This window comes from Nestor notabilis, unplaced genomic scaffold, assembly GCF_000696875.1.
Source record: "Nestor notabilis isolate BGI_N333 unplaced genomic scaffold, ASM69687v1 scaffold15018, whole genome shotgun sequence".
NCBI lineage: Eukaryota > Metazoa > Chordata > Aves > Psittaciformes > Psittacidae > Nestor > Nestor notabilis.
In genome coordinates this window covers 58,899-83,600 of record NW_009938840.1, presented here as the reverse complement: position 1 = coordinate 83,600, position 24,702 = coordinate 58,899, and the positions used below count along the sequence as shown (strand labels likewise).

The following is a 24,702-nucleotide window of genomic DNA, read 5'->3' as shown; positions in this document are numbered from 1 at the left end:
ACACTCCAGTCACAGGAATCATCCCACCATGATCAAACACCCTCTCTTCCAACACACTCTAAGGCATCACAAGTTATATACTCTAAAGCCAAAACAAAGCTAAATACAGTAGTGCAATCTAAAATAATATAGCTGTTCTAGAAGTGAGCAGTAAGTATTATGAAAGTAAGGTGTCAAAAGACTATGATGCACTATCCTTCAAGCAAATCAAAAATTAATTTTTTAGAAATGAAAATACTGATGACTTACTTCAGTGTACTTTAAGGAGCAACTTAATGAAGAACTGTCAGTGGCTTCTCACACAGAAATATACACATAGTAGTTCTCCTCAGGACATGCAGTTAAGAAACTCAAAACCCATTTAGATAGATTCGTTTCTAATATATTGGTCCAGTTAATTATGATGTAAAACATTTGAAAAGGACAAAGGTAGAAGGTTTTATCTTTGTAGGCCACTATTAAGAGAATGAGATATACTCATATACTGCAGTGATGGATAGTTGAGATAAAAATTATATAGTAATACTATTGTATGTGTTCCAGAAGAAGCTATTTACAGGCACACATTTTAAAGTCAAGAGGGACCAGTAAGGTCAGAAGAAGACATCTGTTTTGATCTTCTCTGTAGAAAAACATGGATTTTCTGCCAGCAATTTCTGCTTCAAGCCTGGAATTCCTCTAGAGCAGCTCAGGTCATAAAAAATTTTCTTCCATTTTCTAGTAAAGTAAGTACAGAAAAATATGATAGTATGAACAATGACAATCCCTTTTCAGTATTTATGACTGAGATTATCTCCAAAAATGGCAACAGGTCCTGCTGCTGCTGTTCACTCTCTAGTCCCACATTTTGTCCCTTTTGCTTTGCATTGCTCTGCCCTTTGGAGTTTTGATTGAAATAAGGCTGAGAGCTTTGGCTTCCATTAGAATTTTTCTTGGAAGCTTTGACTTCAGACTTTAGTATCCTGGTTGCCTAATTAAGAAGTAACGTAATTATCAGAAATTATAAGAAAGTCACTTTCTAGACTTAGTTGTAAGATGTCACTAGGACTTAGGATGATGCCTTATATTGACATTAGGATCTAATGTAGGATGCCAAACTAAAAAGTGTCTTTTGTGGTTCTGTTTTTTTTGTATTCTCCATCCTCCACAGCCTATGTATTTATAACTATTTTTTACATAGTTCAGTAGGGAATATTTAGATGTGAACCATTTTCATACTGTACAAATTTAAAAGTTTTACGCCCCCAGTAATGCAGGTTAATTACACTCTTCCCTGTGCTAGAGGTCCTCATATTTTCTTTGATTCACTTGCAAAATCTTCCATTTTTCCCAAATTTTTGCTGAAATTCCCACGTTACAGGATTAGTATGTCTGGTGCACAGCTGGGGAGTAAGTTTGCAAGTGTACAAGAATGAGCAGACTTGCATCAGCAGGTCACTATTGAAACCCACCCACAAGGGCTGGCAGCAGAGATTGCCTCCTAAGAAGTTGTTTTGTTTTCCACTCAGTGAATATGCCACTAACTAATGGGAGAGAAATGCTGAGAATCATTCGGTTTTTCTGAGATTTTTCAGCCAAGTGAATTGTTTTGTTTGCCGGATTTATTATATTTTAATGGATAAAGTACTATTAATATTGCAGTCTGAGCAAGAAGTTAAGGCTGGAATAGTCAAACTGTTACTCATCTGATTGGAGTACCTCAGTTTTATATGATGGAACAAAATTAGGTGTTCTTTTTAGAGTGTGGATATATGTAACTCGTTTCAGTTCAAAGTGTAAGCAAGTAACACCAAACTTTGTGCCAATATATTATGCCCCTGCAGTCTCTGCAATAATCTTCCAAATAACTGTTCCTGTAAAATAGAAGTGTTTCTATTTTTATACATTCTAGCTATTTTGTCCAAGTCAAATATTAAAATGGACAATATGAAATTAGTGATTATTAGTTGGTCTCCAAAATAAAATGCATGTGGCATGAGGGAAGCGTTTGGGGCGCTTACAAATGTGTCATCAATGTCTAAATATCAGTTATTTGACATAATACCTAATATTTACTTCATTTTCTCCTTAGAAACTCCTTGGGAATGAAAGTATTTTTTCATTGTTCCTTCCTTGTTTAGACAATGACGCAGATCAAGGAGAAGTCATTCCAAAGGCAGGGTTAGAGCACCAGGCTACAACTAATCCTACAGCTGCTTCCCATAAGGGCTGGTACTCATCCACTGGTATCTCATGTAGTTGTGGCCAAATAGGTTCCTGCATGTTGAAATTGCCACAAAGAACATGGTACCTTTTCGCTGCCCATCCTACTATTTGCACAGTGACCCTGCATCACTGAAGGGTACTGTTAAGATTTGCTTGGATCTTCTTTTGCTCTGAAAGGTTGGGATGTCTCCACATATAAATATTGACAAATTTTTTAGCATCTTTCTAGTTTTTTTTCTTCCCTTTTTGCTTTCTTTCTTTCCTTTCTCTTCATCTAACCCTAGATGAATATTGCAAGTCATCACCTGGGAAAAGCTTTCCAAAGGAGGCCCATTCTGTATTTCACTCTGAAGCACAGCTCAAATGAGAACAGAGTTGTCAAGGTAAGGAATTTTCCTTGCCAGAGATGTTTATGGGGTTGCTCTGCCATGAAGTTATAGAACTTCACTCTTGAGTCTGAGATCTGCAACATTTTTGGAGAATCTTAATAGCATGGTGGTTTTGTGGGCTGAAAGCTGCCCAGTGTTACTGCTGGTTTGTTGATTAAGAGATTTATAGCTTAGAATTAGGAACAGTAATTAGATCCAGAAGCAAGTGTGGATACATCAGAATGTATACAGGCCTTGAGTAATGTGTTCCTAATACTCATATAAAATGTGATTCATGTGGCTTTTTTATTCTTCAGTAACAGTTAGAGACAGAGTAGGAATTACTCTAGGAAGCTCTTAGTCTGGGAGGACAAGGTTGTCTTTGGAGTAAGTATCACTCTGAAAACTTTCCAGCTTAAGCCTTTCATTAATTTCTCCATGTCATCTTAATATATTTGAACTCTCTAAAAAATCATGCTGCAAAAAGTTCTCCCCATGTGTAATTTTTCCTCAAGTGAAGTGCATACCTTTCAAATTATAAACTTCCTACTTGTCCTAGGAAAATCCTCACTGTATAAATAATTGAACTCATCTGCTGTGAACACAAGTATTCTTTCTCTAGCAGTCTAAAATATATGCCTAAAAACCTATCTTGTACTTAGTGCTTTAAATAGTAATTACTCCTGTGAAGTCACTGGAAGCCCTTAAAAGGATTTGACAGTTTCCCCACAATCTTTCAGTGAATGTAGTAGCTGGGCTGCACAGTGCTACATCCACTGATAATTCAGCAGCTGAGGAACTCGGCAAAGCCTGCTCCAAACTTCTCAGCTGTTGACAGGCTTGACTTGCTGAGAACACTGGTTAAATATAGCACAAGCGAGCTGAGCTCAACAAAGTCATTGCTGTAACACTGTGTGAAGAGACCAGAAGAGGGGAAATACAATCTGAGAACTAAACTGCCAAAGCCTAACACCACCTAGCAACAGTTGAAAAAACTTTTAAACAAAAGTCTGGGTGAGACACAGACAGAGTATACCTCCTACTTCTCCTGCCTGGAATTTCTGCGAGAAGCAACTCCGGTCTTCTGTTCTCTAACCCATTTCCTTCATTACTTTAGCTGCTGGTAGACCTACAAAAGTGGGAAAAGTTTCTCTCTTTGTGTTCTCCTGGGCTGGATCAGTCTGCTACTGTGGTAGTGCTGTGGGACGAGCTACTGTGATCTTGTGGTGTGAAGGATATTCCCAGGTTTGTGTTGCTGACAGGTAAGACTGAACTAACCACTCCAATGCATTCTTTTTAAAAGAAGTGATTTTTCTTTTCTAGTGACTATTGCATCTTTCCTTTTATGAACAATCTTCTGCATGATTTGGAAACACCAGTAGATAAAAGCTGGCATAACAGTTTTAGATTTTTATTTTAGATTTTCATTACAGAAAAACATTGCTTAAATAACTTTTGCAGTTCTTAGAACGAGCATAAATGCCTAGTAGTAAAATGAAAAAATGTGTATAGATTTTGACATGTATCTTGCTTATATCTGCTTACATGCTGACAGAAGACAAACCAACATTTAAGAATAGAATACATCTCATCCCTTACCAGTGATAGTCTAGCAGCTATTAAAAGTGACAGCCTGTGTGAGAAGTAACAGGAAATAGCCATTCACTAACTGAATTAACCGAATACTTTGTGACCCAGTACACTTATACTTTTTGTTTCCTTGCTAACTTTTAGCACACAAGCACACCTGGTGCCTTTCATACTATCCTTTTGACAACAGCTCCTGGTTCTTCCTCTTATATTTATTTACATAGAACGAATATGTATCTCTGCTCTATTGATTGGCTGTATAATGCAACTCTCCTGAATACCGACCTTATGTTTATTGTAGCCAAGCATGCTTGAGCTGGATCACTGTTGTTAAAGCATTTGTTTCTTTCAGCAAAATAAATGAGAAACCAGTGCTCAGATGTTTTACAGACAGCTGAATGGAAGCCTGTTTTTCTGTTGGAAGTGAATATCCAATATTCCCATAATGGTCATGTAATTTAAGGGAGGAATTGCTCAGTATGATTTGCTTTGTCTAAACTGACAAAAGCTGTTTGGTCAATTGAAGAATGAACCCCCCTCACTCCCCCTCCTGCCGCCGTCTTTTAAAGCCATTTTCTTCAAACAAAAGAAAACTAGTACGCACAAATCTTTAAAAGATGTACTGATTATGAATTCACATGCAATATAAATTCAGTTATGAAGGCAAAGATTTAAAGAATGCACTTAACGCATGCAAAAATCCTGTTCACAGATTTATGTAGTATTGTCTCGGGTGAAAGATATTTGTCCTAAAGAAGGAATGGATTGAGTGAGTCTATGCTGACTGTCTGTGGTGTTTGACACTTAGTCTGTGGACTCCAGGACTGCCTCAGGGAGATGAGAAGGTCTTACTTGCTAAATAATTCTAGTTTCATCCCTGCATACTATACAAATGACATCAATACCACATCTTAGCAGTTGCATGCTTACAGATTGGATGAAATTAAAATACTCTGAAGCAACTTTGACTTGGTGGCTAAGAATGTAACTGCCTGTGAAACAATGAGATTAATGGAGTATTAGGATGGAGGGAAATACTTAAAAGTAGAAATCATATAGTTTACATTTTATTTCATAGCAAGGGGCACACTACTTAAGCACTAAATAGGAATACTTTTTGGTGGCCATGATTTAATGTGATAATCATTACTGTGGAATTACTACACACTGTGGTATCCCAAATCTAAATCTCAAAAGGAAACTTTAGTATTACTTTTTAATATAGACATATCTGGAGAAAGTATTTTGTTTTGTTTTTAAGAAAGCTATATAGTGAGAACTAAAACTGAAACAATATGATTTGTACGGGTTTTGTTATCTTGACATTAATGTGAAAATTACCACTTATTCTTTTGATCAAGTTAATTGGCAAATAATAACCTTTGGAGAAAAGGCTAATTTGACCTTCTGAATGTGTAGGGATGACAAAACCTGGAAAATGCTATGCTAATTATCAACTGTTTTTTGCTTTTAGTTGTTGCTGAGCATAACGTATGATTTTATGATTTTACTTTTCTTGCATAATTTACTTTGAGCAAAGTTTTTAAAAGCAAAAGGTAAATTAGCCTGATAACTATCGAATGAAGTGATTTTTGAAGTCTGATAGCAACTTCCAACTCTAACACATGGAGTTGTGGGTTTACGTACATCTGTCTTCCTTTACACTTCAAAATGGAGGAGGAGGCTAAAATTACTCTTCTCAACAGGTGTCCACAAAGAGGCACTGGGATTTTCCAATCAAATCTGTGGAATATGTAACATGTCTATTCAACAGATGGTTTCATATTTGAAGAATAGCCAGCTATACTAATGACTCCAGTGAAACCAAGCTCAATTTGTATAAAATCAAAAAGTAATTTGGGTTTTGGCGATACACCCCATTGTAGAGATTTTCTTGGAAGACAAGTAGACATAGCATATCCATTTATTTTCCTCATTATATATTATTCTAATTTTATTTATATTCCCATAACTGTGGAATGAATGGTGCCTTTCATGCTGCTAAAGACTGTGTAATCCTTCCAGTCTGAATCCACTTCCAGATTCTGACTGTGGCTCATTGTTTCACTTTCATTGGGTCAATATTATAATTTAAGGCCTCTTCTAGCCAGTATACCCACAGCTAAAGTCACCATCTTAACTGTTTTGTTATCACTTCAGTCTTTCAATCTCATTATAGAACATGGTTCATTTTAACACCAAATTCAAAGATTTGAAATTAATCTTCAAAACTCATCTTCAAATCTGCCCTGATTTTGCCAAACTCCTCCTGCTCATATCTGGTAGAGTGATACCTTTGGCTCTAGTTTAAATGGTCCATCCTCTATGCTACTGGCTTTAGCAAGCTTGACATTGACCTGATAACATGAGTTTTCTATAGTGCCTCTCGCTGTAGCACCTGTCATGGAAAGCCTAAACTTGTCTACTAACAGAGCTATGTTGACCAAGGTAGGGCTCCTGAAGATACAGTTGTGCTCCTGGAAGCAGCTTATGGAGTAAGCATAATTACATTGGGAAATCTTTCTTTACTTCTACCTGTTTTGTTCCTCTGGGCTACAATTTCACCAGCGTAGCCATTTCCATACTGATGCAGGTGTATCAGTAAAACAACTCCTCATACAGGATCTTTCTGTTGGCACAGATTCAACACATTTTTAATTTAAGGCTCTGGGTAATCTCATCTAATGCAGTTGAAGTACCCACCAGACATAAATTAAGAATGTGTCTCAGATCTGTGCTGAGTCAGAGGCCAGGTTTATGCCACTGAATTCAGGGTGAGATTTCCTTTGAGTTTGATAAGATCAGGTCTTCAATAATTAACATATAAATTTACAGTCCCCTCCAGAGCATTTAACAAAATGCATCATCTGTATTGCTGTCCAAATAATTTTTTCCTAAGAGACATTTTACTCTTTCTCCAATTTCCTGTTTCTTCCTTTCTCAAAGCTTGTTATTACAGTTTGACATACTATTTTAATATATAAACTAAATTTGGGGGCAGGGATTTTGTAGTTCTACCTGTCTAAAATGCCATTTTGAGAAATAGAGCTATAAACTTTTTGAAGAAGCCAGATGAAATAAGACAAAGGAGAAGGAACTGCATATATTCATACTTCCTATTTCACAAAAAATATTTAGTATATAAAACCTAAGATAAGAACTGAAAGCTAAGAAGATAGAATAGTGTATGTAATAAAATAATGTTAATCTGTTATATGGAAAAGCTTAAATACTTCTTCACAAGAAGCATAAACACCTATACTTTTCAGTGTCATCTTACTCTTGTGCTTTTCATTTTTAGCCTTTTCACTTTTCATTTCTGAGTGTTTTCTACTGAAAGTTGTTTCCTAATTTTATACAGAATACTGGGGATTACTTGGAGAATACAGGCTTTTCTTGATATTGGAAGATATTGAATAACTGAGGAAACATTATTGCATAATGATTTAAAATTTCTTAACCTCTCTTTTTCTCCTTTAGTAGCTAATATTTGTACCAGGTTAGCGATACTAGGAAAATAAGGCATTTACGACACGGTCCTGTAGTTATTCTTTGAGGTACGTTATCCAAAGGACAGGAACAATTGTGCCTATTGCCTGTTCAGGAGAGACAGTAGGAGTCTCTAGTCATGTTGAAGATTGCATGGTGCTAATGCATTTGTGAAAATTGTGCCTTTCTGGATACTTGATTAGACTTTTCCTTTTATTTTGGGGTCTTCCACCTACCCCTCTAGCTTCTGCAGATAATCTGCATTTTCTGTATTACTTTTCATTCTTACCATCATAGCAAAATACATACTAATATCAATGCAAACACAAAGTCTTCCTAAATTGGGACAGCTTGGGTTTTGAAGTTTGTTTGGGTTTTTTTAATTCAAGATGGCTTTGCCCTATCATTCTCATTCTGCTTTGGCTGGACTGTATCACTATATTTCTAAATATTTTCGAGAGTAAAGCATGCAAATTCTAGCTCTAAAGGTGATATGTAAGATTACATAGATTGTGGTCTCCACCAAAATGCTTTGCACACTTCGCAAATACAGCGCAGGAGTCAATTCCTACAATTAAAAGCATATATCCTAAAAGCACAATTGCAGTTTTATTTTGAAATCATTGTTCTGTAAATACACAACTGTTAAAATATATGATTTATCTTGGGGTGTTTAGTGAGTAGTGTTCCAAGGCAATGAAATGGTATTGCTCCCCCCTCCAGTTAATAGAAAATTGCTATATGTGGTCTTATAAAACTGAGGAGAAAATTAAGAATTCCAACATCCGGTTCCTTAATTTTGCAGCTCTGTGAGAGCTGAAACTTAGTCAGAAATGTGCGTATGTATGTGCACGTGTGCGTGCCTTTTGTAAGAAGAGAAATGCTTTTTGGCATTACAGAATGTATTGCTGAAGGAGTGGGACAAACACATCTGAAGTACAGGGAAATAGGCTGGAGCTTGTACTTTTTCCCTTAAATGGGCAACCCATCTAGTTGCTGTTAGCTGACACAAGCAAAGGGGTGTGTGAATCTAGAAGACCGCTGTACATTGTCCAAATGTGTTTCATTTCAAAGCTGATAAAATGGCAATTAAAATCTTCATTATCTGTGATGTGGCCAGACTTGTTCACATCTAAACTGGTGGAGTTTCGGAACAAAAGAAAAAGCCTCAATGAATTTGCAATAAACTTTTTCATTTTTATTTGTATTCTTTAAGAGCTCTTTAATGCAGTAAGGGTTGCTTTCTTTGCTTTTCCTTTTTGGGGAAATGGTGTCAAAGAGTATAATGTTTTGTGATTTATGCTGTTCAAAAGTTTGTTCCAGTGCATATGTAAAAGTAATATTTTGGAAGTTAAATCCATTTTCTGTGTGAAGTCCACAGTATTTAGAGGGTTGTAGGCTTAGGTGGGGAGAGGTATCTAACTAACTAGTGTGTTGTAGTGTGGATAGCAAGAGCCATGGCTTCACTAACAAACTTTAAAAAAAAAAAGATAAAAAGTGGATTCTATTCTAATAAAAGGATTTATTTTAGAAACTGCTTTCAAGGCTGCTCCTATTAAAAAAAAAAAAAAAAGGTAATTGAAAATGAAAGCTTTTGTGTCCCTGGGACAAGAATTTTCATTAGAGTTTATCAGACTGCTTGCATTTTTCAGAAAATATAAAGCAAATGAACGCAACAGAAAGCAGGAGACTGCTAACATCAGTGTAATCGAACTGCTGCCAACTTGCCTTGTTTATCTAAGAGATCTCTGTGAAAATAAGGTCTTTCCCACACATGCATGAGTCATAGGATGTAATGGGGCTAAGCAGACTTGCTTCAGCTTTCTAATGCACACGTATCTAAACTAACCTGTTTTAGTGCCTGTTCCTGTAACTTAATGAGAACTAGCTTGACAACAGGAAGGGAGAAGTGGTGGTGAGTTCATGGTGCTATTTCAGTGCAATAACCTTAATGCTAAGGAAACGATGCAATTTCCATTTATTGGGAAAACTGCAGTTACTGTGACAACAAATACACACTAAAGAAAAGCATATACAATTTATTCTGAAGTTCAGATTTGTGAACGTGATAGGTAGGATATTCATAAAACCTCACACTGTCAAGTTATGTGACTCAGCATTCTTTCTTTAAAAATATATACTCCAGATTGTTGAAAAAATATCCCCTTAAAAGCCATAGGCAAGGATGTAAATGAAAGGGTGGCAAAGCACATGTGGTTAACTATGGCTGCTTCGGTGTAGAGCTGACTAATATTTCTTTATAAATTAGGCATATATTTCTCATGCTAAAGCTATTCAATTCCTGTGTCTGTCATTCATACTTATCCCCAAAATTTCACTTGTCCCAACATTTGTAATCACAAACCTCTTGGATCTAACTTTTAAAGTAAAGATGACAGTAGTTCTTCTGTAGTGTTTTATTTCGCCTACTTTTTTTCTTCTACAGGGACTTCTGTAATAAAAAGAAACATGAATGATATTCCAGTAGATAAGGATTTCAGTTCCTCAATCTGAAAAAATTCTTTAGAGGAAAAATAAACATTCCAATGTTTGACTCTGGGCAGGAGGGAATGATGCCATGCTAGATGTCCTCAACACGTCAAACATACCAGAGAACAAGATGTCCCTTCTGCATGGAGGGACACACATGGCAACAGCGCTCCTGAATTCCAGAGAAACCATGTTACGAGGCAGCTGGCTATGGCAACTACTGCCATTAGCCAGAAGCTAGAATCTAAGTCAAAAAAGGCATTACTTTGTAGGTGGAAGGAATTGACGGAAGTCATCTAGTCTCACTCAAAGAGGGCTAACTCCAAGATCTCATCAGGTTGCTCAGGGCTTTGATTACTTACAGTTATCTTGAGTATTTTTAATCCATAGTTATTCTAAGGTCTCACATTTTATTTGGACCACAAAGTTTTGAACATGGCTGGCTGAGGAATATTTTGCCAGTAATGATAATCACTGTATCGAAATCCATAAGCTGAATAGAAGTTGCCAGGAGCAACAGTTGATAGTAGTATAAATCACAGGCCTTTGGCACTTTCAAAATTGCAAAAGAAGCAATATTTTTAGGGGGGTTTTGTCCAATTTTATTATATTTGATGTGTTATATCCAAAATGAGCATAATAAGAACCAAAATTTTGTATGAAATTTTCTACCCCAGTTCACTCCAGCTTTTAGTATGCACACCTTCCTCCTCACTACCACATCGTGTTTGAAAGCCAAATATTTAGAATTAGGATGCCATTATCATAGAATCATAGAACCATAGAATGGTTTGGGTTGGAAAGGACCTTAAGATCATCTAGTTCCACCCCCTCCCGCCAAGAGCAGGAACACCTCGCACTAAATCATGTCGCCCAAGGCTCTGTCCATCCTGGCCTTGAACACTTCCAGAGATGGAGCATTCACAACTCCCTTGGGCAATCCATTCCAGTGCCTCACCACCCTCACTGTAAAGAACTTCTTCCTTAGATCTAATCTAAACTTCCCCTGTTTAAGTTTAAAGCCATTACCCCTTGTCCTACCACTACAGTCCCTAATGAAGAGTCCCTCCCCAGCACCCTTACAGGCCCCCTTCAGATATTAGAAGGCTGCTATGAGGTCTCCACGCAGCCTTCTCTTAAGGTGCTATCTCTTTGAAAAAGAATTCTGAAAATAAAAGGTTAAGTATATGCTATCTTTGTCTTTCTAGGCAGTCCAATAACCTGAAAGGCTAGCATTGAGATTGTAAGCAATAAGCAAATAAGGAAGGAAAACAGAGATGATGCTTTTGAGGAAGGAAACCCTGCAGACTGCTTCTACTGCTGAGTTCACTATTCTTACTGAGCATCTCTTCTCAATTGTATCCTAATCATGAACAGAGAATGATGCACATATGGCAAACTGGATTCCTAGATGGAGTTCTGGTTGAACCAACATGAGACTAGCTCTTTTGGTTTAGAAAAGCCCTTGGTTGTGCAAGCATCTAAATTTACGTGGTGGTGATTACTGTAGCACGAAACAAGGACAAGGTATTGGCCTTGTGGCACTCGAAGGAATGTGGCAGGCAGTCCTTCCATATATAATGTTTCATACTTATTAAGAATAACCACCGGAGGCAGGTATTCTTCTCTTTAGATAAATCAGAAAGTAATGTTCCTAAAACTGGATGCTGTAACTAAAATTTTGCCATCATCACAGAGATGAGTGGAAAAAGGCTGGGGAATTCTCACAGCAGGGGAGCACAGAAGTCTCAGATCCCATTGTACTTGGCTAGAGCAAATTCAGCATTTGCTGCAGAGAGGAACTTGAGGAGCTAATCGCTCGCACACATATAGGTTATAGGCCAGGAAGCTTAGTGTTTTAAAGCTAGGGACCTCTAAACCATGGGTTAACCAGATAACAGTATCTTTAACTATCCTGCCTTGAATCCATTCGTGCAGTGGTTTTCCCTCTTTCAGAGAGTATGTTCTTAAACCCCAAATTTTCTCACTTTCAGAGAGTATGTTCTTAAACCTCAAATTATTTTGGAACAGCTTTTTATTAGAAAGATGGAGGGAGTACTATGTAAGTACCTTCGATACAGAATTTTCTCTATTTGTAAATGGAAATACAAAACAGGATTGCTGTGGTACTTGGGGGCCCAAGAGGACCTGTTCAGAGCCCTCTCTGTGACAGTGACACAGCTGCCTGGCTCCAAGAAAACAATTTCCCTGCATTGATACTAGTTTCTAGCCCCTGTATCACTACTAGCCACACAACCTGTATCATCACAGGTCTCTGAGAACTGATGAAGTGCCAGAAATATATGTGATGTTAGCTATAGGCAGTGTAATGAATTTCTCCTTAGCTTAGATAGCACAAAGGAAACGTAGGAAAATATCAGAAATAAACTGAATAATCTGTGTAAGTGTTCAGTGAATACTCTGAACACAACAGTTTCTAAGTTTGTTAAGGAATAAGTAGGGCAGGAACAATTCTATGGGCTACTACTGTCAACTCAAAAAATCCCTCCAAGACAGCAAGTATATAAAAAAATGAGGCAAGCATAACTTCACACAAGGAAGGTTAATTTAGATGCCTCCAGCATTATTTGTATGAACAAAGACTAAATCACACTGCAGGGAATAGGCTGTAAGAGTGACAGAACATCTGACAGATTGCTTATTAATCAGGAACACTTTGCTAAATTCAGGTTCCCTCTCTGAAACATTCATGCCATATTTGAATTTTGTTGTTTATGCCTTTCAAATAATGTTACCTAAAACTGTGACGTGCTAGGTATCATACCAAGGGAGAGGAAGGCTGGTTAAATGACTGGCTTTCACAGTAGTGGCTCCTTGTACTACTCTCAGCAAGTTATTTACTTCTACACTTTTAATAACACCTGGGATGATACAAGAATAAATATAGTAGTGACTCTGACACCCTGAGATGTTGCAGTATTAAACATCATGTCAAAAGCTTTGAATAAGGAGACTTAAATAGCCCTCCTTGGAAACCAGATTCTGCTGGGAGAAGTAGGAATAGAAGTTAAATTAGTCTGAATGACAAGAATATGTATTTTTAGAGGAGCTCCCCAGGGGGAAGCATAGTTGTGCCCTCAGTTGTGGGTAGCAAGAAATCAGCTGTACTGGTAAAAGCACAGCAGAAAAAGGAAAGAGAAGGACCAGGGATGTGACCAGGAAGCTGCAAGAACAAAACTATACCAAAATAGAAACCAAACTAGTGTCAATACTAAGATATTTCAGGAAAAACAAGACCATTTCCTCCAGTTGAGTTGCACCAGAAGTAATTCATAGGGCTGAGTTCGTGCTGTCAGCTTGTGAGCTTGTTGTTATTTTGGGTGTGCCCAGGAGAAGCTGACTGGTACAAGGAGGAGGCAGCTGGGAATAGAAAACAGCTTGGAGGAAAAAGGACCATTGAGGGAAGGGGTGGGCAGGTGACTAATTTAGGTTACTGCCCAAATTAGCCTGTTATGGGACACCCCTGGAGCCACTGTGGGGCTGAGGGAAGGCTACATCAACTCCACAAGCTGGCTGGGGGAAGACAGGGCACCTGGAAAACAGAAATGTCCTGCAGTGCTGCCTGTCTCCTGCAGGCTCGGCAAGTAACCAGGGTCTCCAGTCCTGCCCACTTTGTTAAAGCTGTGGCAGCAACTCAGGTTGCTCTTGGCAACTGAGAGTTTTGAAAAGGTCTTACGCTAGGGAATTGGGTTGCCATTGCATGAGTCTCAGCTTTAATTAAGAACAGAGAAAATCATTAAAAAGCACTCCCGATGGCTTCAGGAGGATTGACATCTATGAGCTCTAGATGATGTGGTGCCATGATGTGAGGCTTTCAAATCCCCTGACATGCAACTTTGGAAGATTATCTCAAGATTTTGAATGTATGTGATTTGCAATACCAGTAGACAGAAGGGATGGTGAGTCTGAGAGCAAGGCAGAGTCCCATGCTCACAAATACGCCACAGCACAGAAGAGGCAGGACAAGGCTTGCAGCCACAGCTGCTGAAACACCTCTGAGGGCAGTACAGGTCTGCTACACCATGCCTTGCCACGGTGCAACTGCAGTGGCAGTGAAGGCAGGTCCAAGGCTAGTCCAGATCAAAGTAGGAGGTCTGGAAATTATTTCTTGGTTTACTTGAAAGCGTTTCCAGGGGGGAAAAGAATAGGGTAATAAATGACCCTTCCTTGCATTTTGTGAAGGGGAGGTCAGGTCTTCATTGCGAGAGCTTCCCCTGATAAAATGTGTGAAATGTGGAAGTCCAAGCAGCAGCTCACACACGTGGACAAAACTCTGCATGTCCTGCTCTGCTGAGAGATGCACTGAAAGCTGTAGTCCTCCCCTGGGGCACAATGTGGGGAATGGTTGAGGGAAGGTAGGGAAAACAAACCTACCAAAAAAGGGTAGGGGAGAGTGAAAAATGAAAGTGTCTTGCAGTGGATATGTTAAGCTGCAATAAAGGTGGGTGGAGAAGAAACCAGTGGCACGCTTTTGCGTGGTCCCAACCAGCTTTAGGAAACCAGTTAATATCACTTGAAAAATAGGGGCCCACAGTAAGAACATTTTGAAGTCTTAAAAACTGTTAGAGAGTTGCATATGTACCATAGTTCTGTACTGAAAGAGCAGCATTTCAGCAACTGATTTAGCATTGTGGAGAGTGGAGCACCCATTCTCTTACACAGTGATGCCATTCTTTTGCAGCATCTTATTTTAATTTAATTTTTTTATTTCTTTTTTTTTTTTTTAAGAGTGAGTGGACAAAGTTAAACTCTCGGGGGTTTGGACCTGCTGTCTCTAGGCTGAACTTAGTATCTAATCTCTAAGCTCCCCTGAACAGCTTACTTCATTCTTGTTTTCCTGGTGTGAAAACAAGGGAGTCTGAGAAACAGACAGCTAATAACTGCATTTCAGTTGCATTTGGTTGCCTCTTGAATAAGGCAGCTTGAAATGCTTGAAAACAGCTCAGTGTTTCTCCCCCAGAGGATACATATACATCACATCTCTGATGTGCCTAAGCTCCCTTGGCCTCTGTCCAGGAACATCCAGATTTCCTGACTCATGGCAATGTACCCTGTCTGATTGTACTTCATTAGCAGCAGCTCAAAAATCAGAACAGTATTCTGCTATTGCATAAGTTTTTCCAAGCAGTAAACAATAACACCCTGCCACAAGCTTTATTACATTTATCTTGGAATTCAAGATCCAAAAGAGACTGCTGCTTATTCTTTTCCTTAATGGCAACCCAAAAAGACTGCAAGATATTATTCTTTAATAAATATTTTCCAGATAGTTTAGTATCTTATTAACTCAATGTTCTTTTGAAAAGGAAGAATAAAAACTACAGAAGCAATAATAAACCAGTAATTTTTCATCCAGCTGAGAAACATGGTTAGGATTTTTTATTATCATACCAATTTTTTTGTTATATCAGCACTTATACACTAAATGGGTGAAATTTTAAATTTAAGACTTCAGAAACTCAAAGTAGTAGGAAAAGTTACATTTCATAGGAGTAGTGCCATACCTTTCAGTAAGTGCTATTCTAAATAGCTTTTCTTTACTTGCATCTCAAGCATTTGTTTAAACCATTTTAAAAGCAGTAGCATTATCAACTGGCTCAAAGCAAGTTTGAAAATAAACAGCCCATGACTATTACTGGGGTTCATTAAAAGAAAACTCAGTCTGACTCTAAAATCTATTTGGAGCCTCAACTGCTCCACTCCCCTGCTTGTGGCATGATGCAGCTGCTCTTTCTTTAATATTTTTGCTGACAGCTACAGCTGACAGATAACATTTCAGTTCACCCCAGCATCAACCCTATCTCAAGGCTCCCTTACTTAGATTGCAAATGCTGCCTTCCTCATGGCTTTACCTGCATCACAGTGCAACTCTGTAACTATGCAATTGTTCATACTGGCCACTTGTAATGGAGCGGCAGAAATAGGGCTGCAAGTCAGGTCATGTGTTGGGGGAGCACACCAGCCATCTCACAGTTGCTAATGGTGCAACAACAGCTCCTCATTTTTCCCTTATCTCCTCTCCCACGCTCTAAGAAAAGAGGCACCTGAATCTGGGAATAAAAATAATATTGCATATATAGCTATGAAATATGTTGATTGATATTTTACATCAGTTATCACCTTATACCTTTGATTTAGTTATATTTGTTACCTTGGTCAATATATATTAAAAAAAAAATACTTTATCCATCTTATTGTATGATCCCCTAGCAAACAGACTTTGATTTCTTCATTCATAAATTTTTCTTGTAATAATCAATCACTCAGTAGTACTCGTATGGTTCACCCACAAAAGGAAATTTTCACAAAAGCAGCACCAGAGAGAAAACAAAAACACTTAGAGTGCTCCCAGTTCTGCCCCTGAACCTCTGAAACTTGAGGAGAAAAGAAGGTGGAGAAGAGGTTTCAGAAGCGGCCAGCATGTAAGAGAGAGACCCAAAATAAAATTGGGAAGAAGTCATTGCTCGGTCCTTCAAAGGAATTCCCAGGAAAATTAATTATCCTTAAGACTGTGCCTGTATATGTACTTTTTTGATTGATGGCTGAATCTAAAAAAAATTAAAACAAAGAAATGCTTTGCTATATTTTTTCAGGATTTGCAGTAAGGCATATTAGTTTTTGATTGGAGTAAATATTTTACCGACTGCAAAATACTGTTTTTATTATGGGGCTCTTCTAGCAAAATTTAAATTACAGCAAGACAAATGTGAGTTTGGAACGATGAAAAAGAACCAAAACCACCCAGAAAGGAAAAGCTTAAAGTACTTTATTGATACAATATAGGGATTAAAGCACAGTCTTCCACCTCCCAGGAAGATACTTTAAATATGAGGTATTCTTAGGTGACTGCTTTACTCTTTTCAGAAAAGAAAAAAAAGGTCTACTTTGTATGAAATGCCTTAAATATTCGCTGGAGCAAGAGCTGACGCTTGGAAAGACCTGAAGTTACATGCAAAGACATAGACTTGTTACTTCCTGTGCCCCAAAATTCACTCATTTTTATTCAAATACCCATTTTGAATCACACAGACAATTTGACTAACTTTTTTTTTTTTTTTTTAATAGTAAGATCTTACAACACTACTGGGCTTTGACAGGCAACTGGGACATGTGGAAAAAAGAGGGCAGAGAAACCATTTTCTCATCACTTTTCTGCTTCACTCTGATAGCACTTCTGACTTCCTGTGATCTTAGTGTGAGGAAAAAATATCCAAAATGGCAAAAGGAACTGTTTCTGCAGTTCATACATGCCATTTTCATTTTTTGTTTCTCTGAAACCTTACACAGAATTTGACCCAAATCTGGTTCAGGGTACTCAAACCCCTGCTTTTAGGTGGGATTCATTGTTTACTGAAATGAATTGCCAGCACAATTTCAGATGCAGGCTCTAATCAGACTGTTCTGCTTCCAGTCCCCCTGCAGTGGGAATACCCAAGGGACAAAACCTTGGCAGCAGGATGGATGTCTAACTGTAACACCAGGGGCTAAGTGAGAAAATCCTTGAGCCTTTAGAGATAGTGTGCAGGTGTCCCAGCCTTTCTCTAGGACACAAGAACTGATTTAGTGCTGGAGAATATTTGTATTAACCTCATCTTCCCATCTCTCTGCATAGAGAGAACCTAATCAAGCACAAAGCCATTACTGAAAAAAAAACCCTGCAAGTACAAATAAATAATATGATGTTACTGTATTATGAAGAAAGCAATGAACCTAGGTTTTCTGTGAGTCCAATGATAATACTAGATTATGTAGCCCCTGACAGTTTACAAAATACTTTGTGTATGTACTGTTGTATTTTAATTCTGTATTATTTTGTCTTAAGCCCTCCACTGGTTTGTTTGGTACACCAGCCACTTGCACTGGCTTCTCAAGGATGGCAAAAACTTTGCAATTCTGTCATGCCATTCAGTGAAATCATCTGGAGTCTGCCTCTGAGGAGTAGCATTTCATCTGTATAACCTAAAATCAAAACAGTTTCTTTATGGAAGCAAGCCTGCCTTAAACAGCTTGCATTTAAACTTGATTGTAGTTAATAGGTCAAAATTCCCAAGGACATCACAGAAGAGTCTGGCAGAGTGTCAGAGAGGTTCGTCTTAAAAATGCTGTCATAGAGCACTGCAGGCAGGAAAACATAAATTGCAGACATTATGTTATTTTTATACGTTTTCAGAGTGCTGCCAAAATAGGATATCTGCAGAGCAAATAAAGGAAAAAAAATAACAAGTTTGGCTGCAACTATTATAAGGAGTATTTAGAAATTTCTTAGGGCATCTTTGAGAATGTGCTGTGTATGTCAGTTCACCGATCATGACCATGTCTTTTTTTCATATACTTTCTAAGAAAACATGAAATCCACTGAGAATAAGATAGTGAGAGTTTCCTTTACTAACAAAAATATATTAATTTATTTCATTAAACCTCTGGTTTTATTTTTAGCATCTTTAAAAATGTTTCTTTTTGAACACAGAAGGGAGGGAATGGGCTTGCTGATAAGTGGTCTTATCAACATAGGTACATGCTGAGTCTCATCTGTTTAATTCTTAGAAAAAGAAGTAGTTTATCTAAGTCAACTACTTCAGTAGCTTTCTCTTAAATTTTGTGAGTCTTTGCTGAAAGTCATGAGAAAACTGGGAAAAATTAAGAGGTTGTATCCAGATACTTTTGTGAGGTTGACACAGATTTCTCTGTCTAGAAAATAATCTGACACTCTGTTAATAGAGGCATTTGAAGGGTTTCTGTTAATCTCAAGTTTTGTCATTGTGTTAGCAAAATTTAGCTAATCAACTATGAATTAGCAATAGATGAAAATGGGAAGTATAAATGTGAGCAGATATTAAATGCTATATTAAAAGTATGCCAGTTGACTTACAAATGTAATGTTAAATTGGTACATAAAAGAGAAGACATACTACAGAGCAAGCTGATAACAAGACCTCTATGTAATTTTGCCTGACATTTTTCATTAAAAAGTCTAGTCTGCATGAAGCCCAGTTGTTTACAGCTTTGCCAAACTTCAGTTGTTCAGGCTGGGTATCTGGCTGAGTCTGAATTGTTTTTGTAAGTTTTAGCTAGAATGCTTTGAGCATTTCCAAGAAAGATGAGAGAAAACTGTTGTTTGTCCATGTAATAACAATCGCATAACCAGTTTGCTGAAGATCTTAAATATCTCCATGTTCCAGAGTGATCTACTGAAATTCAGCCAGAAAATTGTTCTGTGGCAGTAAATTGACTTTTGCCATCCCCGTGAAAATTATGCCAGGCTAAGAGCCACTGGAAAAAGCATTTCACCAAGTGTACCTGGTAGAGATTTGTAGCTAACTTGGCAGAATAGCCCACATATGCTGATGCTGTCCCATTTCCTCACATCTCATGCATTTGCAGCTAGCTTATGTACATGCCGTTTCCGAAGAGCACTTCTGTCTCAGGGTTACAGGGTCAAGCAATACTCTTCGCACAGTTACTTCTCCATCTGATGCTGCAGTACTACAGCATAGGAAATGAGGTGAAGGCTCTTGTTTTTTCTGTTTCAACAATACTTCTTTGACAAAGCCCATGCCACAGTGGGAAAAAATGTGTGGACAGCATGATTGTTCTTGCTGCTAGGAAGGGACACTGGAAAGGAATAGCACTATCACAAGCCATTGTATGAAACCTTTGTACCTGTCAGTTAGGATCTCTTTGCCAGTGATACATATTGTCAATCACCTTATGCCATGGGATTATCCTCTTCAGGAAGGCAGAGGATAATCAGCAGTCACACTTGGCCAGTGTAAGTATGCTTTTATTGGGAATTTATCTGGATCTTCAACTGATTCATTTGGAATCAGAATTATCTCATTTGATGTCTCTCTGTGGTTCAAGATTTCTGTCCTGTTTGGCATTCACCATTGCCTGCCAGGTGAGCTGGACTTCTCTTTGGGTCCCAGTGTTCTTCCAGCTGTGGGTTTTGGAAGTGATCATCTCTGATCCTTCTCTAACAGCTATAACAGTGCAGAGTCCAACCTCGCCCGTCTGCATGGCACTACATTTTCCTGCAAAGCTGTCTTCTTAGTTCTTCCCTTTGGATTTGAACACAGGACAGGCTCCTGAGGCAATTTGCTCAACCTGCTTTACTTTTGTAGAAACAGCTATGGTAGTTGCTATACTCATATTTTTACCGTGCTCACTGTTCCTGATCTCTCTGCTGCCCTCCTCCTCAGGAATTCCTTCCATACGACTGTGCCATCTGTCTGAGTACTTCTCATTTGCTTGCACTCCTCTCAAAAATCAGTGCTTTGCAGTTCTGCTGTGGTTCGGTAGAGTTAACAATATGTGTTTCTGCTTCTCACAGTTTTATCCTTGTTTGAAAGCAATGTGGTAACACCCACACAGAAAGTGTTAAAAAACTATGGATGCTACTTTGGCTATGTCTGTTTTGAGGAAATTAGACAATGCCAATGCTGATTCTCTGAGCCTCTCTCCAGTTGTCACAAGCTGGTCATACCTACATTATTGAACTTCCTTAGCCTTCAAACCAGGTTGGCTGTGTCCAGGCTACCACCCTCTGGCTAGGCTGGTCACCAGCCAGGATTAATTCCTGAACCATTCCTGGAAGACCTCTTGTTAGTCCGTACCAAAATTTTGACAAAGTCCTGGCACTGTTTACTAGTTTAGACATAATGCTCATGTTATTCTCATCTGAACACATCAAATGCCTGGGATCATCTGAACAATCACATAAAACCCTTTCTGTACTATAAAGATATATTTTATTATTATTGAATCAGACTTCTCTAACATTACAGATAGAGTGACTGCTTTCCAAGCATATTTTGAACTTCCAATGCTGGAAAATTCTAGCACTGAAAAAAATTTGTGACACATGTTTAAACTGATTTTTTTGAGTTGATTATTTAGGCATTATTTTTGTATCTATCTCCTCTGCATCCACCTTTGTTTGCTTTCTACTGTTCTGCTTCAAATGTCTGTTTCCTTGTTCTCTTTTCATTAGATAATTAAAAAAACCCAAACAGACAATTTTAATAGAGCTTGGGGACCAATGTTTCCACCTGAACTATTGTAGTTAATGAGGACAGCAGACAATACTTTGGTCAGATGAGTCAAAACTAACAATGCTTCACTGGGTCTTCTTAGTTCCTCATGGGCAAACAGTGCTTAGAGCTACAGGCACAATTGTGCACAGGATTTACAGGACTATCTCCTTTTCAAAAGGAAATATGTGAGCAAGGAAAAAAATACCAGGAAAAAAAAGCTTGTTTTAACCATATGTGGTTTTGGAGGACTGTCTTTTATTGAACAGCAGTTCAATGAATAACATAAAAAAACTCATATAGGCAATTGTAAACTCTGTCAGAGAAGAGAATAATAAGGATTTCTTGATGCATCAATGACTAAACTGTAAACAGACAACCAACAAACCAACCAGAAACTCAAATAACCACTTTGAACCTTTGGCTTCAGCAGAATGGAGCACAACTTTCACGTAGTGGGATCATTAGGGTGTGCAGAGCTTTCTACACTGTTCGATGGAGAAGCAGAGCATTGTGGTTTGCAGCAACTCTTAAGGATTTGATGCCAGCTGAATCTCTCAGTCCCCCCTCTCCTATGAAAGGACAGTGGTGGTGCCTTAAAGCCCCAGGAATTTTTCCTCCTGTCAGTGAAGCAGAACCTCAGAAGCAACTCCATCTAAAAGTGATAACATGAAGTAGAGAAGAACATCCCTCTTCTTGCATTATTTTCTAATGCCCATGCACAATGCATGTTTTGTTAAAATTATAAATTATCACTATTATAAAGCAAACCAAAAGGACTTTTACCTGCCAACATCCCTGTTCAAAACCTTCTCCAAGAGCTGATGAAATCATCTGACATAAAGCAGAGCAGGGGCTGCATTCTTTACAGAGCCTTAAGTGATGCATATTTTACCATCTCATCTTATCCATTAGAAAGGGATTCTTAGACAAAATGGCTAAGTAAAAGAAGAGATCATTTTAAAAATATGCTTATGTGGAATTTTATTTGTGACATGCATCATAAACATTACTAATGATTTCAGATATCAGACTATTCTGGAGTTAAGAAGCAATTCAATACACTTTCAAACTGTAGCTCTGAAAACATAATTTATGTTTCCAGTATTCTTATCTTAAATAGTCTTCCTGGCTTAGAAAAAAAATTGGATAGAGATTGTTTGAAAACTTAAAACTCCAGCACTATGAAAAGTTTCTGAGGCACAACTGTTACATCAATAAGCATAAATCTCTCAATATAAGTAAGATGAAGATACTTGCTTTTCAAGATATTCACCTTTAATTTTAGGTGCTTGAGACATTACTGAAAGCTGAAAAACATTACTGAGGAGAGTGCTGTGACATCTAAGCCATGGCATGCAACTCATTCACATACCCACTGACAAACAACATGCTCTGCCCTTCTTTCTGTCCATGAGAAGAGTCGATTTTGGATTTAATTTAAGAGTGAGGCAAGTGCTTTTGCAATAACATTTTGCAGTTCCCTGCTGCTCTGTTCCTATTTGCAGGCCCATTAAATACTGTTTTGCAAGAAAAGCTTTCTTACGCGAACTGCTCAATAATGACAAATTTTTCTTGTTTAAGACTAACATAAGCCAGTTCTAGAGGACCTTCTGGGAGATATACTTCAGCTGAGGATACAGTTAGCTTGTGTTGTCGCAGGGTATGAATTACAGTTTTTCTTCTAAAAATAGAAGTCTTTTGCATTCAGACGATAAAGTAAGTATAACATTTACATTTAAAACAATTCAATAAAAGCATTCTCAGTGAGATAACAATATGTTTTTCATGTCAGAACTACAGTGGGATAAAGAAGCCTGCTTTCAAGGGCCCCTGCCAAGCCATGGTAATTTAAAATAGGTGAGCATCAAGTCCTTCAGTTTCTATGTCCTGTCATAAGCAGTTGGATGAAAAGAGAGAAGTTAGCAATAAGAAATTAGTAGTATGCCACTGACTAGTTTTCCCAAGGTGAGGTTTAAGCCTTGCACTCTCTCTGTGCCAAGCCCCGCAATTCAGTCAGCTGCAGGGAACTCCACAGCATACTTGTGGCAGCTGGGGACTGCATTTGTGCTCTGCCCCAGGCATGCAAGCAAAACAATCAACACACAAACCAGTGTCCAAAAGCAGCTAGCAGGAGAGAGCAAGTGCAGGGCAAGGATTTGAAACTTCCCCTGAGAACAATCCCTCCCTCCAGCTATTTTCAGTGCAAGAGATGGCCTGAACCTGATGTGGGTTATTTGGTTATCAACCATAAGCATTTCTTCCAAGTATCTCTACTGTTTCCCTCCAAGCCATGTTAAATTCTGCATCCATGGACAAGGCAGATCTGCCATAGTTCTACAGATCTGCTGTTCAGTGTGTGAAGAACCAGCCTGCTCTGTTGGTGGAGACTGCTTCAAAGCCCATGTAAAGCAAGAGTAACCACCTAAAGAGAGCAAGTGCCAGGACATGACAGTAGTGTAGACAAGTATTCTACTAGAACTCCATGGGTTTGGAAGATGTCAGTCACCCACCTTTTCCTAGGCTTCCTTCCCAGACACAGCCTGGATGGGAGGCAGTCAACACAGGAGCCCTGCTGAGTCTAGCTCCCCGAGCTGCAGACAAGCAAGGAAAGGTGAAGGCAAATGCTCTCTGCTGCCAAGAGACACAGAGATGATTTGATAACTGTGTGATTCTTGAGAGCAGGTTTGTCTCTCACAGCAAATGAATAAAAAGCCTGCATATGAAGTTGTTGCCCAGGGTCTAGATTTAGAATTAGTACTCTAATCTTTCCAATGATCCCTAGACTGTTTCTCCCTAATATTTCAGAGGAGCACAGAAACCAGAAGTCCTTAGGGAGGCTGTACTACACTTATACCAGTCATGACAGAGACTTAAAACCTACAGTGCTGGAGATTCCTTAGTGAAGCTCTCTCTTGTATCTGATAAACAAACTTGAACAAAATAATGTGGCTCATTAGGATTTTCTTAGAATTACTGTTGTGTAAATTCAGAATCTAGTGTCAGAAAGTATATAACTTTTCATTTTAATATGGAACAAGTTTTCTCTTAAAAATACTGAGGACATTTCCCCACATGTATGAAAAATGTTTCAGAACATCAGCCTTCTGAAAACTCGTCAGTCTCCAATTATTCATGACCAATTTGTGTCTGAAAGAGTTCAGAATGTGGACAGTTTCTGTTCAAATCAAGGACTATTTTTGCTGGAGACAAAACCAGCAGTTTAAGGTGGAAACAAGACTGTTTTGATGTATACATCACGTAGAGTGCTGAGGTAAGGATTCTGACTGAATCCTTAAAAATATGAAATTGTGTCATGGTTTAACCCCAGGCGGCAGCTAAGCCCCACGCAACCTTTTGCTTACTTTACCCTCCATGTGAGGGAGAATCAGAAGAGTAGAAGTAAGAAAACTCATGGGTTGGGATAAAGACAGTTGTATAGGTAAAGAAAAAGCTGCACACACAAGCAAAGCAAAATAAGGAATTCATTTACCACTTCCCACGGGCAG

At 38.3% G+C, this 24,702-nt stretch overlaps 1 protein-coding gene across 1 annotated transcript in view; it reads left to right on the top strand.

Annotated features, from left to right (window-relative positions):
• Positions 1-3,615: 3,615 nt before the first annotated feature.
• The window catches only part of LOC104409635 (filamin-A-interacting protein 1-like), a gene marked incomplete at its 3' end in the record, with an annotated part of 64,087 nt that continues 43,000 nt past the window's right edge, over positions 3,616-24,702 (top strand). Inside the window, exon 1 of the mRNA XM_010019557.1 lies at positions 3,616-3,835. The remainder of the gene's footprint in view (positions 3,836-24,702) is intronic.